Below are 17057 nucleotides of genomic sequence, written 5' to 3'. Positions count from 1 at the left end.
TATAACTGTTGAAAGTTGCAATAAAAGAATAAATGTTTGCCAAAATAATTAAAATTATTGCGAGTAGGTATTATTTATGCCAGATTGAATCAAAATGAATCATGAAAGTTTTGAATATATTTTCGAATTGATTGAAGGTTCAAGAAGAAGTAATTCGTAAAAGCATTCAAAATTGGAAAATTTTTTTTGATTAAATATGGTTTAAAGAATGTTTTCAATGATTTAAAATATTTTAGACAACTTTGAATGTTTTTACGAATTATTTCTTCTTGGACCTTTAATCAATTCGACAAACTATTTAAAACTGTCATGTTTCATTTTGATGTAATCTGCCATAATGAATATTTGCAATAAATTAAAATATTTTATCGGACATTTATTCTTTTATTAAAATTTTTATAGTTCTACTTTTCTACGCCATAATAAAAGCATTCTAATTAAAAAAAATTGTTTGTGATTTTAATTTTTTATTTATTACTTTTTGGTTCATAAAGAAAAGTTGCTTAGGTTTGATGGTTTTCAAAATGTGTATATTTAGGTAAATATTTTTTTAGCAAATATTCTACTTCATAAACAAAGATCTTAAGAGATTCCATGAAATATTTAGAAAATTCTATAAAGTTTCTAAAAGATGAAATATAATTTCTAAATATTTCTTTAGGTTTCTAAAAAGTTTCATCAAGTTTCTAAAAGGATCTATGAAGATTTCAGAAGATTTCTTTAAATTTTTAGATGCTTTCCTGAATTTTCTAGATATTTTAATGAAGTTTTTAAAATTTTGATGAAGATTTCCTAGATTTTTCCATTATGTTTCCAAAAAGTTCTACGAAGTTTATACATAGAAAGTTCCATAAAGATTCTAAAAGGTTATTCATTCAGTTTCTTCAAAAGTTCTACGAACTTTCTAGGTATAAAGTTCTATGAAATTTCAAGAAAGTACCATTAAGTTCCTAGAAGGTTTTATGAAGTTTCTGAAAAGTTCCATGAAGTTTTTAGGAAGTTTCATGAAAACTCTGAAAAGTTCTATGAACAGAAAGTTCAATGAAGTTTCTAGAAATTTCCGTGAATATTTTATAAGTTTTCATGAAGTTACTATAAAGTTCCATGCACATTGTAAAAGGTTTTATGAAATTTCTAGAAAGTTTCATAAAGACTCTACAAGGTTTCATGAATGAAAAGTTCCATGAATTGTCTAGAAAGTTCTGTAAAGATTCTAGAAGGTTTCATTAAGTTTCTATGAAGTTCCATGAAGGCATTAAAAAGTTTCATTAAATTTTTTTTTTAAATTCCACGACGTTTCTAGAAAATTCCACAAAAATTTTAGAAGGCTTCATGAAGTTTCTACGAAATTTCATTAAGTTTCTGGAAAGTTTTATGAAAACTCTAAAAAGTTTCATTAAGTTTCTTGAAAATTCTAGAAAGTTTCTAGAAGGTCAGTTAAGTTTTAAGAAATTTTCATAAAGACTCTATATGGTTTCATGAATAGAAAGTTACAAAAAGATTCTAGATCATTTCATTAAGTTCCTAGAAAGTTCCATGAAGTTCTTAGAAAGTTTCATGAAAACTCTGAAAAGTTCTATGAACAGAAAGTTCCATGAAGTTTCTAGAAAATTCCAATGAAAACCCTAAAAAGTTTTTGAGGTTTTTAGAAGGTTCCATAAAGTATATAGATAATTCCATGAAGATAGTACAAGGTATTGTGAATATAATGTTCCACAAAGTTTCTCAAAAATTTCAAGAAATTTCTAGAAAATTCTACGGAATTTCTATAAGTTTTTATAAATTTACTAGAACGTTCTATGAAGATTCTAAAAGTTTTCATTAAGTTTCTAGACAGTTTCATTAAGTTTCTAGATGGTTCTATGTCCTTTCTAGAAAATGATAAACCAATTTCATTCTAATAAAATGTCGACTTTTAAGAGTGTTGACATAATAAATTCCGCTCAAATAAATTATTATCGACAAAAGATTGAACTTTTGACTAATTTTCAATCATTTTGACATTTGCAATATGAATATTCTTTACTTATTTCTGGTCAAGCACAAAATACCAACCTAAAAGGCGCGCGCAGTCTACGTCTAGTACATATATATATCCATACACGTTTCGTCTTGTGAGTGAAAACAGATTTCTTATAATTACGATATCATTACGGAAAAATATGTTGACGTATATATCATCTAACAGTGAATTAATGAAAAATATGATTCACTTAAATTTATCTATACTATATGAATATGATAATTTCTGACGAAGCACTAAGTGCACTTAATGAATTGTATTCTTTTTTAATAAAATACATTTACTTCATAATTAATTTATAATTAACATTTTTTAAAAACATTATTTTTGTATTACTTTTTAATAATTTTTTGTAACCACTATTACATATTATTATTATTTTCATCATCCTTATTACTTATTTATTTGAACAATTAAAATTTTTAAAAAACATTATTATTATATTATTATCAATTACAATCCTAAAGTCAATGTGATATTTTTAATAATTTCTTTATTAAGTTCTTGGTATAATGATTTTAATACAAGGAAGAAAGTGAATAAAAATTGATAATATAAAAAAAAAGAATTTTTATACTTGTGATAGGATAAAAAAACGTGATTTACAGTGGAAAATTAATTAACTTGAATTGAACGAGTGAATAATGAAAAATGCAAAATCTGGGCCATCATAAAAGTTGTTTTACCAATTAAAAAAAAAAAAATTTATTTAATTCGTTTCTCCACAATATTATAGTCCACGTCCCACTTGGAAAGATTCCCCAGAAAGTGCCCCCTGGAGGTTCTATCAGAATTCCGCCGGAACTTCCAACGTACTTCCGTCAGAATTTCATCAGATTTCCAAAGAATTTCCGACGGAATTCCGACGGAATTAGGACTCTAGAAATTTTGAAAACAAATTAATCGGAATTCCGTCAGAACCCCATCGGAAATTCTTTGGAACTCCGATGGAATTCCGACGGAATTACGTTGGAAGTTCCGGCGGAATTCTGATAGAACCTCCAGGGGGGGCACTTTCCGGGGAATCTTTCCAAGTGGGGTTTATCTAATAAACCAAAAAAAAATTTTTTTTAATAAGAATCACTAAAATTAAAATTAAATATATTGAATAATATAAATTACAATAATTGAAGAATATAATAGTTTAAATATGATTTTCGTTTGTTCAATTATAATTGAATTGTCCAAGTCAGATAAATTCATTCATACCTATACTCATTTAAAAATTTTTTTTTTTTTTTTTTTTTTTTTTTAAATATGGTAAAACAAAATTTGTTACGACAAACGGAATGCAATATAAATTTATGTTGAACATTTTATTCTGGAGGAAATTACTTTACAGACATCAATAATTTTTAAGTTTGACAATTTAATATGTATGTAAATATGATTTGCAAAAGTATTTTAAAAAAAGTGTTATATAACATAGGTATTTATTTATTTGTTCGCATATTTATTTAATTTAAATATATGTATTTTTACAAAATGAATCCAAAGATTTCGAAATAATATAACACAATTGCTTAACAATTATCAAATGCATTATAAGCAGAGAATTATATGCGCCTTTCATCTAAAGAGAAAAGCCATATAAAGTTCAATTAGGTAGTTGCGAATATAATAAATGTGTCTCGGCTATTTTGCAAAATATATATTTATTTATAAATATTTATTTATTTACATATGGATCAGAATTTCTCAAATGCATCACCTAAAATTAACAAATTTAATTTTCAATGTTAAATGGTTTTTTTTTTATTTCTACTGTGATCAAAATAAGTTTCTGAAAATATTAGAAAAAAATTGACAAATTGAAAAATTAAAAAATTTATAAAAACAAAAAAATAGGCTTTTTTCGTCTTGAAATTGTTATGTGGTATTTAAAAAAAACTTTTTTTTATAAAACAATTTTAAAAAACTGTTTAAAACAAAAATTATTTTTAAATATTACGTTCCAAAACGAGAGAACCGTATTTTTTTGTTTTTAAATTTGTCAACTGGATCTCGAAAAATTTTTTTTTTTTTTAACTAAGACAGCTGAAAATTCCAATTGTTTACAACTTTAACAAACAATTTTTTTCCATAGTATTTTCAGAAACTTATTTTGATAACAGTAGACGTAAAAAAAAAATAAAATTATTTGTTAATTTTAGATAATTGAGAAATTGATCCATATAAATAACAGAGTAATAGTATTTTATGTATATTTATTAGCTTTAAATTTTTTAAATTTTTGTTTTAATATGACATATAATATTGTATCAAATTGTAGAATAATAAAATAATATATATATATATATATATATATATATATATATATATATATGTGTGCAAGTTGCATTTAACGCTTATACCATTCCGTTTACTACATATCATCCTACGCTCTTATTAATTCATTTTCTAAAATGTTCCCGTGAAATGTCGCATGAATTACGTATTGTTGTCTATACGAAAGTGTAATAATTTACGTAGGCGAGGTCATTTAGTTATTTTTAAGAAATATTTATATATAAAATGGTGTTCAATATTACATTGAGGTCAAAAATGCATGAAAAAATATCCTTCATTTTTTATGCATGTACAATTGAACCTGATTTAGTGGAACACATTTTTCCAAGGTTCTGACATAATATAACAATAGAAAATGTTTGTCAATCAAAAAAGTTATTGTCTGATAAATGAAATATCTTTTATTTAATTAGGATTAAACTCTATTATCAGTTATCACACGGAGAAATAAGAATTGTTGTGGTTACTAAAAATTAAGTCCACACAAGAATTCAGGATTGTCAATATAGAATCAGCAGTTCTATTTGTTTTTGGAACAAAAAAAATTGTTAAAATGGGATTGTTATTGTTATAACAGTTGAAATAACAAAACTAAATTGTTAAATCGGCAATACAATTTGTTTTATTAACAAAGTTTTGATCCGTCTAATACAATCTGTTCAGTTTCTTCGACTTCTAAAATAATTTCCGTAGGCCATATCACCAGTTTCATTTGCATTAAAATCTGTGGAACATGCAGCTTCTGAATCAAATTCTTTGACCTGAAACCAAAAAATTATTTTGAGTTAAAAATTTTTTGTTAAATAATAATTAATATACATTTTGTATTTTTTAAGGTGAGGTTATGTTCAATAGTAACCGTGTATAACTTACCGATAAACGATGAAATTGTCTCTTCATCCATTCACTCTATTTGCAACAGATTTCTCAGTTTAACCGGATTCATTATTTAACAGCACTTTGTCATTTTTAAAAAAAAAAAACTAATAATAAAAGCAAAAGTAGCACATGTGAGAGAAGCTAACGACGCGACAATCTGCACGCCAGTTTGCGAGAATTAAAGATGACCACGTGACATGGAACAATAAACCTGTCAGCTGAACAAATCCGGATTGTTCCATCAACAATTGACAAAGTGTTTGCTTCTGCAACTGTAAGGAATTGCAAACTGAACAAAACTGACAACAAAAAATTCGTATTGCTGTTAAAACAACATACATTTGCATTGACAACAATCTGAGTTGTAATATTAACATTTCGAATTGTAATATCAACAAATCTATTGACAACAATCCAAAAATTGTTTGCACCACAATTCTATTTTTCTCCGTGACAGTATAACTCAGTTATACAACACTGAGAAAACTGTTTGGTATCATGTATCAAAGTTTGGTTTTCCCTACCAAATTTTTTATTTGATATATGTGCAACTAAACCGTTTGGTTGGGAGTACTAAATTTTTTTGTCCAAACGTTAAATTTCGCTCAATTGAATTATTTAGTAGGTGTAACCAAATAATTTAGTCTACGTAATAAATACATTTATTAGAATGAAAAAAAATGTTCTGTTGACGTAAATAAAATTTAGTTATTTCAACTTACTGTTTTCGTTGATTAAAAAAAAATTTTTTGTAGAAATAATTAAATAATTTATTTTATCTAAAATAGTTTCTTTGGTCATTTTTACGATTTTGCATAAAAAATAAGGTATTTTAATTCAAGAGAGATGAGATTAATAATATAACTTTATTAAATTCATTATGCTTAGACATTACAAAAATAATTTATCTTCCCGTAAGTACACACTACGCGCGTTTCATGAAATATCTCAAAATGATATCGCATAAAATTGAGGAGCAAGTTTTCAAAAGTTGATACAGAATGCCACGAGGCATTCTAACCCCCATTCTCTTAGCAAACGTTTTGTCACTTCGTCAGCCAATCTTTCGAAATAAAAGAAACACTTTCAGTACACTTTTAAAAAATAAATATTTATAGAACTTTAATGACACTGCTACGATAATAGACCAGCCGAACAATAAAAACACATGACATAAATGATCGGATAAGCATAACGTGGAAGAGGTCCACGACTGACGCCACATTTACGAGAACAGCACGTGCGCAATTCTGCGTGCCAGCAATTTAGTACGGAGAACCAAACTGTTTAGTTCGTAGACATGAAACCATCAAAAATATATTTTGGTAGAGCAAACTAAATTTTTCGATTGATTGCCACTTTCTTTTCTGTTGTGCCAACCATACTTTAGTAAGGCCAACTAAAAATGCTTAACTAAATTATTTTCTTATTATTACGATATTATTTTTCTCAGTGAAGTCTTATAGTTATCCAGGTTTGACTGTATATTAAAAAATAGTTAAAATACATATATTTTATTTTCAAACCAATCCGCATTATTTTAAAAGATTCTCGTCTTCTTATTAAAACTTTTTTCATTTGTAAACAAAAAAAAATTTAATCAAATTCACTTACAAGTATTCTCAATGACAGCGGATTTTTTATTCCATTTAGTCAGGTTTATCTGTAACAAACAATTCACAAAAATTTAATTATAAAATCATTTTACAAATTTATCATTAAATTAACCATTTTTATTAATATTTTTATTATTGTATAATATATAACCAATGTTAATTATTTATAAAAGTATAATTTTTCTATTCTTCTAAATATGAGGAGGAGAAGAATAATTTTTCCATATATGTGATTTTTGAAAATTTAAAAATTTTCAAATATTATACATATAAACACACCCGCGTGTATACCTTATAAATATTGACATCATATCCCTCCAATTCTAATCTGATGAAAATTGAAAGGATTTGAAATTTTGAGGCCTGTTCAAGGGGGCCATTACATTTAAAATATGTAAACTCATCAACTCCCATAACTTTGAAATTCGCCGCAACTAATTCATTGCCCGAAGCTATAAGGTTGCTCAATCGACTCAGAAACAGCCTCCAGAATAATTAGCAACGCGATGGTATTACACTTTTTTTGCCAATGGCTATGTGTTTGAAAAACGACCATCAGACAAAATTATATTTTTAAAATCGAAATTATTTCCTCATTATAATTTCATTCAAATTTCAATATTATAAAGAATAATAATTTCTATGAAATTATAATCTACTGTTTTTTTTTATTAAATAATCAATTATCCTAATGATTAATTGATTCTCCAATTTTTTAATGAAATTTTATAGTGGACTTAGAAAGAGTATATAGAAAAAAGTAAATAATTAATTAAACGTTATGAAATATAAAGTGAATTTCAAAACAAATAAATTAAAAAGATTTTCGCTTTTCTTTATCTACTTAATTTAAACAAATATTTAAAAGAGAACTTCGAGAAAATTTTCCTTGATCCATAAAAAATTTATTTATCTATTATAAAAAATTGCAAAAAAAATTTTCTTAAACAAAATTTTTTCAATTCAATCATTCGATTTTTTGATTTAAAAAAAGTGTGTTTTGTACAAAAAATATTTTTATAAAAAGAAATACATTTTTAAATAGATTTTTTTAACAAAAAAAAAATACAATTTCTTTTTCCGAAGCGATATAAATAAATAAATTTAAAGAAAATTCATCTAAAATAACACAATTCGCTATCTAATGTGAATAATATTTTCGATTTCTAAATCATAGACGTGCTTCTAATTTAAAACGGAACGTGTCTTTGTCATATTAATTTTCTTCCTGGCAAATAAAAAGTAAGAAAAATTGGTATGAGGTCACGTTTTCTCTAATATGATTATAAACGATTATTTACATATAGATTACCATTACTCACAATTCAAATATTGAAAATTCATTTAAAAAAAACTTAAATTTTTAAATTAATGCATTTTTATTGATTTTCTTTTTTACATTTTGTATTGAGAAATTTTTTATTCGACAGAAATATATAATTTATTTGAAATATATTTCTGTTTGTAACAAATTTTTTTATTTTAAATAAATATTTGATTTGACACAAATAAATCTTTTATATTTGAGAAATAAATATTTATTTAAAACAAATAACTATATATTTTAGAAGCTCTGGAACGATAAAAAAGATTAAAAAAAAAAAGTTATGGAAAAAAATTTCTCTCTTTTTGTCACTAAATAAAACTCATAACTGTTGTAGATTTCTCGAAAGTAGAGTACAATTTCTCAATGTAAGATTATAAATATTACCATGAAGTGACAGATTTTGAAAATAATTCTTCCCCATTTCCGTTATTTTCGAAAATTTGTCACGAATGGCACACATCTATATAATTGAATTATTTTCAAAGTACAAAGATTCAAATGAAATATATGTATATATATATTTCTGTTTTCCTTAAAAATTTACACCTAACATTGAATGAACAAATCTCAACTTTTAAGATAATATTCACGTGCTGCAAACGTGACTTTTTAGCAACACTTAGAAGAATACACATACTATTTAGTTATGCAAAAATGACACGATTTTTCGAAAATTACGATTCAATTTAAATTGAAAAACAAACAGTTTGGTTCTAACAACCAAAAATTTTCTTGTTACAATAAGTATCAGTTTTTCAATATTAAATTCAGTTAATTCAAAGTAATTTTTTATTGAATCAGAATGGTTTGATTTAATCAAATTTTGGTTCTTATTTGCTTGTTTCAAATGAAATTTGTTTTTTTTTTAAAGGATTAAAATTTTTCATTTCCGAACGGAAACAATTTGTGTTTGTCAAATAAATGGGAAATAAATCCGGTCTATGTCTATCGGCTTTATATATATATATATATTACGCCAATATTTTTAGAACACGGAACGAGGAAATAAAGTCGAAGGTTACAGCAGGGACGTGAAGAGAAACTTTGTCTTGAGAATATTTAGAACAATATTCACACAATTCATTTTTATAATTGGTTCCGCTCGGCTAAAAGTTCTCAAAGTTTTGAACAACTTTTATTGTATTAAAAAAAAAAAAATATCCCTGCGTCCAAGTCTGATAACAATAAAACAAAACGAACGCCATTAGGGAGACTAATTAAATATAATTTAAATTCACTAAAAGGGGAAAAAAGCAAATTTTTTTCATACGATATCTTGAAATATCATAAATTAGCAGTGTAATATAATCCATGCATTTTATTCTGGACTTTATTATAGAGGTTACTTATACTAATCCATGTAGGTTTGTTTGTATTTATAATAAAAAAAGATGAATGTTTTTAAAATTATAATTTTTTTTTAATTATTAAAAATTGTTTCCTATTTTATTGCACTAATATTACAAATATATAATTAATATTTATGTAATTATTTATTATTTTATACATATTCTATATAACTTTAGATAATAAAATATTTATACTTTTAAATAAAAGAGTAAAAGTAATTAAATAGAATTTCGTTTTTAGATGAATGTATATATTATCATTTAAATACACATTAATAGTAACGAAATCAAAAAAAAAAAATTAAATTTTTATTATTTTATTTTTAAATATTTGTTTCTCCTTTTAGTTATATTTTATTGTTTTCAATATAAAGGAGACAGGCTCATAAATCAAAAATGCTTCCTCATTCGAAAATTCAATTATAAAAAGAGGAAAAAAGTAAAAAAAAAATTACGTCTGCAGAAAGAAAGAAAAGTTCTCTTTTTTTTGAACTCGAAGTTAAAACCGCACATTTTTATACTCATCTTTTATTGACGTTAATATTGCTATGCGGTCAAATACCTGACACCCTTGGCTTCCGGCAATAGCCAAAGGAAATATTAAACGCTTTTTAGATAAATAAAATATATTTTATATATACATTCTAAATTGCAAATTGTCTACATTTAAAAAAAATGTTGAAAAATAATACATATATAGGTGAAATATGTTATTAAGGTACAAGTACATTATTTTTGTAAATAAAAATGTGCAGTTTCACAATTTACAATAATTGAGAGATTTACGAAGCGTGAGAAAAAAAGATAGTGAATCTGACTTTCGCTTAATAATTCTTGCACTCTCTTTGCGAGTACCTATAGCTATATATATATACATAATTGCAGATATACGCTCAAGAATAAACCAAAGAAAACAATTAATTTTAATGATTCCCCTACTTTATTTAGTTACAAACGCATTTTTTTGTTAAGACAATACTACTTGCTTTCTATATATTTTTCTCTTTATTATAAAAAAAATGTATTGATTCGCGAATAATCAAATTTTTTTCAAATATAAAATTCAGTTTAATTTAAGAACATAATTTTATTTTCAATACAATATTTGAAATTTATGTGACGCACCAACAGAGAAGGGACCTTACGTCAAAAAAATTTTAGGTTATGTTTATGATTTTTGAAATGCAAATACACACAGAGAATTAACTCTTAATAAAAAAAACATTTATATTTAAGTCTGCATTATTATATTAAAAAAAAATTCAATAAAAATTAATTTTGATTTTACCTATAATTATAAACAGAAATTTTTTTTTATCTAGATAAAACTAACACTAAACATAACCTAAAATTTTTTTAAACGTAAGGTCCCTTCTCTCGTGAAGCGTCACATGTATTTACAACTTAAATTTCAAATATTGAAAATATTAAAATAAATCTACGTAACCGTCTTTTTTTAAACCAAATTTAGCAAAAAAAAAAAAAAAAAACCGTTTTCTTTAAAAAAAATTACAATATACAATAATTTTTAATAAATTAGAATAAAAAAAATATACCCAGAAAAAAGATTTTTTTTAAACAAAGCAATCGTTTCTTTAAACTCATTTTTTGAATTAAATATAAAATTTGTTTGTATTAAAAAAAGTATTCTTTGCTTTTACGAAAAAGAAATTTTTAAATGTTTTGTATCAAAGAAATTTTTTCATTGAATATTTTTTTTTAATCTAAAGAACAATTTCTTTGAATCAAAGAAATATTTTGCCATGAAGTTTTGTTCAGTGTTTTACATGATCACTTGTAAATTCCTTATTAAATTAATTAAATGTCTTTGAAATACCTTCCAAGTATCTTTGATTCAACAAATAAAAAATTTCATAAAATCAAAGAAATATTTTTTTGAGTCAACAAAGAAACTTTTTTCTGTGTGTAAGAATATTCTTTTGGTAAAAAAATATATATTTGGACCAGGATATTCAAAATTATAATAAAAATTGTGTGAAATAAATATAAATAAAAAGAAAATAAAACACATAATAAAATAAAAAGAACAATACATTTCTCTAAGTGACATAGAAATAAATTCGTTAAAATAACTTTTGTATAATAATATTTGTATATATTTGTCGTATAATTTTACGTAAGATATATAGTTATAATAAATAATTATTATGAAAGAGTATATTATTCACAAAATATAATTTTCTCGCATAATAATTTGAATTACATATAAAAAATATATTTTATGATTGACCGCAAAAGGAAAATTGCTTTATTCCATTTGAACATATGCATGGAAAGAAATCTTGTTAGAATATTTAATAAATCTAAATAGAAATTTTGATATTTTTGTTTTTCAATTGCGAAACATTCTGGTTTGATAATAAAAGTTGGTTAAAAAAACAAAAAAAAACGAAAAAATAAAATTAAAAAAATGTAAAAATTGGATTTTTTTTCTTATGTACATTATTTGAAGGGTAGAATGACAAAAAGGGTCAAGCGCCAATTTATCGAAAATGAGGTTTTTGCAAAAAAAAATCAAGAAAATTCATTTACACATTTCTGTAGAAGGATTTCCTTTTTTATTGCGTATTTAAATCAGTTTTTAATAAAAATTAAATTAATAAAATAGCCTCAAATTTACTTTATTGCAACCTGATTGAAAAACAAAAGAAAGTGATGAGTCAATAATATTATGCCTAACTTAACAAATTTAAAAACATTGCTTTTTACAAATCGAAAATGCCTCGCACATGCGGAAAAAAATCTATTAATAAAAAATATATTGTTAAAAAGAAACGATATGAAGGTAAAATGTTTTTATGAATTTCATTCTTCACATTTTTATCCATCTGTTCAATTTTGATAAAAAATATTAATTTTTTAGGTTCACAGTTTTCCTAAAAGTATCAAATTGAGACCAAAAATTGCATCAAATCTTTGCAACGTTTTGATGCACATAAGTTATATCAAAAAGAGATCGTTTTGTGTATCATTTTCAGAAATGATACACGAAACGGTCTCATTTTTTGATGCAAAAAATTTATTCAATTTATATCAATCATGGCCGAATTGAATCGACTTAAAATTAAACGAATTTTTTTCAGATATTTTGGTAATAGTACAATTGCGGAGACCATTTCACTATTTAATTTGAAAATGAAAATAACAGAAAATCAAAGACAATGTGCAATTCGATAATTAAAAAGTGACAGCTTATAAACATAACCTAAAATGCATGAGAAAAAATTTGTCGATAAAATCAATATAGCAGAGCTTTTTAGAAGGTAGATGGCAGCACTCATCTATTTTCTTTCTTTAAATTTTTTCTGAATCGTTTTTATAAAAAGCAAAACTGCCATCTACCTTCTAAAAAGCTCGGCTATATTGATTTTATCGACAAATTTTTTCTCATGCATTTTAGGTTATGTTTATAAGCTGTCACTTTTTAATTATCGAATTGCACATTGTCTTTGATTTTCTGTTATTTTCATTTTCAAATTAAATAGTGAAATGGTCTCCGCAATTGTACTATTACCAAAATATCTGAAAAAAATTCGTTTAATTTTAAGTCGATTCAATTCGGCCATGATTGATATAAATTGAATAAATTTTTTGCATCAAAAAATGAGACCGTTTCGTGTATCATTTCTGAAAATGATACACAAAACGATCTCTTTTTGATATAACTTATGTGCATCAAAACGTTGCAAAGATTTGATGCAATTTTTGGTCTCAATTTGATACTTTTAGGAAAACTGTGAAACAGTCTAGTAGTTTGTTATTTACTAAATTTATACGAAAAAGCAGAACCAACATTTCGTAATTTGCTAAAACTATACGAAAAAGTAGGAGTGGTGTTATAAAATAAAGCACGTTTCAATATTTGCTAAAACTATATACGAAAAAGCAAGAGCCGTGAAAAAAAGAAGAACGTCGTAACCACCAATGGCTCTTTTCTCAGGTTTTCTCTCCTTTTCTATTGTTAAATATTTAAAAATAATAATAAAAATAATTATTTATTAAGAAATAATAAAATATTTTATTACCTTTCAAAGAACAATTTTTATCATAAAATTATTTAATTTAATTATAGAAGCAAACTTATAACAAATATTCTATAATTATATTTAGAAAAAGAATTTTATCAAAACTTTTTCTAGTCTATATTGCAGAAATAAAAATTATATAAAAATTATGAGCAAACAAATGAAGTATTTTATTATTGAATATTAATTAAAATTATTTTTAATTCATATTGTAGTATTAAAAATTATTTTAAAATCAGGATGTCCAGCAAGGCTTAAAGAAAAAAATTCCCTGACTTTTCTCTGCCATTTTTTTTTCGTGACTACTCGTTAGTGATCGGACTCACTCACTTAACTTCGTCAAACTTCGGTGATTTTTGATATTTTTCTATCATTTTTTGAAAGAAAAAGTATATCAAAATGTAAAATGATTATACCAGTTAACGGAATTCTAAATACAGAAAATAAAATAATAATACTTGTTACAGGGCGTATTAGAATTTAACATTTGGAGTTTTCATAATACAATTATGAAATTCGCAAAAACTATGTTAATTTTTGTTTCTAAATATATTAAACTTTATTATTTTTATTTTAGGCATTCTTAAAAAATAGTAATGAAATCTATTAGCACCCCAAAATCTGCAAAATCTTCCGCAATTGTAACTTAATATAATAAATATGAGTGTCAAAATATTAAATATTCTAACAAGATTTCTTTCCGTGTGGATTATTAAAAAAAAATCTCGTTCTACAGAATTCCAAGATTGAAGCACAAAGACAAACCCACGGTTTGATTTTCTGGAAATCTCTTGCAACATTTGTTACATCGTGTGGAATATTAAGCCGACATGAGAGACGGTTTGCGACGCCCCTTTCAAGCACCGATAAATACTTCTCCTACCGGTTTTTATCCATTAAGATGCGAGAAGCGCAAAGTGAGAGAGAGAGAGAGAGAGAAAAGAAATTTGCAAATAAAGAAGATGAAAATTTTTTTACGCCACTTAGATTACGTGACAAACTTTCATGGCTGTATAATCTGCATAAAAATCGTTCCGGAAATAACGTCCCGCATGTCATTTCCAGGATATGTTATGAACTGTGAAGTCAAGATATGCGTCAAAATATAATTTATTTGTCATCTGAGAGCCACAAGAAATAATAAAATGTTCATTTTCTCTTTTGAAACAATATTTACATTAAAAATTTACATATCTACAAAAAAAAAACCCAATGACAATTGTTTTTTTTTTTTTGTTCTTTGAAAAAAATCGTATTCTGTATCACATTTTTGATGCATCCTTTCATATATATTATATATATTCTCAAAAAAGGAAAAAATTCTTTTTGAATATAATTTATTTATTTCTACATGTATAGTTTATTATTTTACAAAAAAAAGGAAAATTTTGCATTTTTATTACTTTAAATGTCACATATATAAAATTAAAAGAAAAATCCTCTAAACTTAAGAGGAAATCCAGTAAATATAAAGTATTAAATAATTATTTAGACATAGATATTTCAATAATTTAGTGGCATTAAAATTGTTCATATTTATTATTTTTTTCAATTAATTTAATTTTTTTTATAATTACTGAATTATTTATGAAATTTTTAATTAATAAAATAAATTATTTATCAAATTGTTTATTAATAATTGACAATAATAAATTATAAAAATTCTATTTGATTTATTAAAATTTTAGTATATAAAGGACAATCATGTGAAATGTACACTTTAGAAAATGACGAGTTTGATATTCTGTGCCAAGCAGCGCGTTACAAAACACATTGCTTGGCGCGATAACATAATCTTTGCTTAACTAGCAACTACCAACGAGAATTCAAAATGAGAACTTCATCAGTTTTCTCAAAGCATTGCGATAATTAATTGTAACTTCAATTCACACGAACTTAAATTATTATTCATCTCAAAAAATTTAAGTCTCTAATTGTTCTCAATTGACTCAAATTCAACGTCATTAATAATAATAATAATAATAATAATAATAATAATAATATTAAATTTAATGATTAATTAATTAATTTTAAATATTAGTTATAATTAAAATTAATTTATATATAATATAATAAATATTATTCTTCAGGAATACTGGATCAAACACATTTTTTATTCAAATTAATATATAATAATAATAATAATTAATTAATTAATTAATTAATTCATACTATTTCATACACATCCATTAAAAGAAAGTATAATCTCCATTTTAGCCGATTCCTTTCAAATTGATGAAACTATTTCGCATTTAGAAAATTTCCACTTGATTTAAGGGGATAAATTAATGTACAGTCAATTTTAAATAATCGAAACTCTAAGTCACGAAAAATTATATTTTAATATTGATATTTGATATTAACTTGATATTTGATATTTTCAAGAAAAATATTCTTATTTTTGAAAAGTTAAATTAATAAATTATCATAGAAGATGGAATTTCCCTCTTAATATGAGATTACTTTTTCTCTAAACGAAATAGATATAATTAATATTATTAATAGATATTATTAAATCTATTACGAGAGCAATGCAAAAATAATAAAAATATAAAAATAAATCTAAAAAAGAAATGCAAGAAATAAGAAAATGAAAAGCAAAAAAAATGTAGAAACAATGATAAAAAAATAAATGTATAAATCATTAATCATGAAAAATGTTACATATTCAAAATGTGATAACAGAAAATTATTTTTACTTTGAAATTCCAAATCTTTTTAATTTCAATTTTAAAAAATTTACATTGTTAAATTAACTATAAAGAAGATGAAAAATAATCGCTTATAATTTATTTAAATTTACTCCTTATTTCATTAATTTATATATTCATTCAATATTTATTTTTTATCGTTAAAGGTATAACTTAAATTTAATAAAATTATATATAAATTATAAATTCATCTAACTACTAATTTTCATGAAATTAAATTTCTTTATTAATTACTAATTATAATGAGTATAATTAATAAGAATTTAGATTGAACAATTTTTTTTTCAAATATTATTAATTTGAGAAAAAATGAATTGGTGTCGACATCTGTCGGAGAATGGTCGCAACTTCTTAATGAAGTAATTATTATCTTTGGATAATAAAGAAGAATATCAAATGGCGCCAACATTTTATGTATATATGTATATATAATATTCGTCAAGCTGAATATTTAGATGATTAAATAAATAATTAATTTTTTAATCGACTCTAACTATAATTTGCATTAGGTTGTGTATCTATTTAACCTTAATTGAATTGTGGAAATGAAATTTGTAATGGAAATTGTGTTTGTTATTTTTATTATTGTCTAAAAGTTTTAAACTTCGAATTTTTTTTATATTCTCTCTGCAAATGAAGAAAATATCTAAATTTAAATAGTTTCAGATATTGAAATCTTGTTAGTAAAAAAAAAGATTCCATTTAATAGTAAGAAAAAAAATGAATATAAATAAAATATATTAATTAAAACATTTTAGAATTAAATTGAAAGATATATTTTTTTAAATATTTTGAAAAATTATTCGAAAAATATTAA

The 17057-nt window shown here is 23.8% G+C and overlaps 1 long non-coding RNA gene across 1 annotated transcript in view; it reads right to left on the bottom strand.

Moving 5' to 3' along the window:
- Nucleotides 1-6727: 6727 nt before the first annotated feature.
- LOC127291505 (uncharacterized) overlaps nucleotides 6728-17057 on the bottom strand; it is a 64627-nt gene continuing 54297 nt past the window's right edge. The window contains exon 3 of the long non-coding RNA XR_007844607.1: nucleotides 6728-6854. This is a non-coding gene — a long non-coding RNA (uncharacterized LOC127291505). The remainder of the gene's footprint in view (nucleotides 6855-17057) is intronic.

Source organism: Leptopilina boulardi, unplaced genomic scaffold (assembly GCF_019393585.1).
Source record: "Leptopilina boulardi isolate dan_hultmark-lab unplaced genomic scaffold, ZJU_Lbou_2.1 LbouV2_137, whole genome shotgun sequence".
NCBI lineage: Eukaryota > Metazoa > Arthropoda > Insecta > Hymenoptera > Figitidae > Leptopilina > Leptopilina boulardi.
The sequence above is the reverse complement of the archived record's forward strand: the minus strand, read 5'-3'. Positions and strand labels throughout refer to the sequence as shown.